We start from the raw sequence: 2,239 nt of genomic DNA, 5'->3' as shown, positions 1-2,239 counted from the left end.
AGTAAAAATAAATGATTTAGATTTTTTTGAGAATTTTCATTTTAAAATTTTCTTCATTTGTAAATTAGATTAAAAAGGATCTAATTTCTAAATCAATTCTCACACTCTTCAAATTTAATATGTGAAATATTAAAAATATTCTTATTTATAACTAATAAAATAATTTTGTCAATGATAAAATTGTAAAATTAAAGAAGCAAATTATTCAATTCATATAAAAATTATTCTAAACTAAGAAATTAAATTCTATTCTATTAATATATTATAGTCATTTTAAATTATGGAATTAAATTAAAAAAATTTTTTATCTTAAATGATTTTTAAACAAATTCTTAAACTTTATGTTAATTGATTATTGACTAATATTTATTGTTTCTTTCAAGTTTTTCTTAGATGTGAGTATACGACATGCCTATTTAATTTGAAATTTAATTTTGATGCACTTAATGTAGTATAATTAATTAATTATACTACATTAAGTGCATCAAAATTAAATTTTTTAATTCGAATGTTACTTGTGAACCTTTTGTAATTGGATATTTATATCGAAACTAAGGATTGCTAAAGTGGAATACTGTATACTTACTAATATGCATATTGATTAATTCGTTTATGTAAAATTAATAATTAAAAATTATTAAATAATAATTAAATCAAATTTATTAAATTATTTAATAATTTTTAACTATTAATTTTTCGTAAATATAACTACACGTAATTAAATCTACAAAAAAATTGGTGGTTCATTTAAGACGATTATTGATTGACGTAAAATTCAGACACTATTATAAATATTTATCTTCCACGAGATCATGATCTTATCCACCCTTAAACTCCACAAATGTCTTGAATAACCACTAAATACGTAAACATTACTATCCTTAAAAGTCGTGTTAATATTGTTAAGAAATTATTTTAATTTTTAAATTTATTTGTGACTTGTGAGTAATATATATATATTAATTATAATTATAAATTGTATTATTTTAAATTAAATAATTTATATAATGGTGATTTTATTTATTGTTATAAATGTTAAATTGAATAAGTTATTATTACTTTTGATTTGAAATTAAATGAGAATAAAATAAGATATTATCTTTTATTCTTTAGATAATTATCTTTTGGATTTTAGATATATTATCTTTTGAACTGTAGATATTATTTTATTTAGACTTTAGGGTTCAATGGGTGTCACACTCAAATATAAATAGGCCTTCAGGTTTCGATTTCCAATATATCAAAGTCGTCTTTGTTGCTCTTTCTCCATCAAAAGAGTCACAATTCTACCGCCTAGGACAGTAGACTTTGGTTGAAGAAGATCGAAAAAAACCACAAAATTCAAATTCTTTCATCAATTTCTGACTTTTATGAGTAAAGGTACGCTTCCCTAATATAATATATTTTTTGTGATTTAATCTAAATGATCTAGGTTAATAAAATTAATTTATTCCAACAAATATGACACATTAATATTACAAAAAAAATATTTTATTAAAAACTATTGAAAAATATTTGTTTTAATATTTTTAATGTATCAAATATATTAAAAATTATTATTATCCTTTTAAAATATACTCCAAAGACATCAGATAATTAAATCCTATTCTTAGATAGAAAGAATTTAGGTAAAATAAAGTATCTTAAAATATTAATTAAGAAAACCAAAAGAAGTTGTTTAAAATTTTATATTTAGCTTATAATTTTATGTAAACCTTTTAATTATAGTATTTTTAAAGAGTGTTTTTAGATGATCAAAATTTTCTAAAATAAAAAACTAATTACTCTGAAATCAAAACAATTTAATAATAATTTTAATCTCTTTCCTTTATTGCCTTATGACTTCTTTTACAATTTTTTTTTCCCTTTAGGAGCACTTGTTATCAAAATGCAAATAGAAAAAGTGGTAATTTGAGATAAGTATGTAAAACAAAATAATCCAAACATTAAATAACATTGAAGAGCGTTCCATGAAAATCATCAATATCAGAATTATACTAAGAATGCATGAGTACCAACTGGCGACAGAGTCTGAATGACTATGCACATTGGAGACTGTGGATAATTACCATTATCATCCACACGTCAAGCTCCATTAAATATTTTCCTTTTTCACACCTTAATTTATTGGTTCTGCTAAATTGTGTCTTAAAAAGGAGATTGAGATTAGATTGAAATTGAGATTGAGACTGAAATTTTTTTTAAAAAATAAAAAATAAAAAATAAAAAATTAAGATTA

The sequence above is a fragment of the Arachis ipaensis genome, chromosome B04 (assembly GCF_000816755.2).
Source record: "Arachis ipaensis cultivar K30076 chromosome B04, Araip1.1, whole genome shotgun sequence".
Lineage (NCBI taxonomy): Eukaryota > Viridiplantae > Streptophyta > Magnoliopsida > Fabales > Fabaceae > Arachis > Arachis ipaensis.
The sequence above is the reverse complement of the archived record's forward strand: the minus strand, read 5'-3'. Positions refer to the sequence as shown.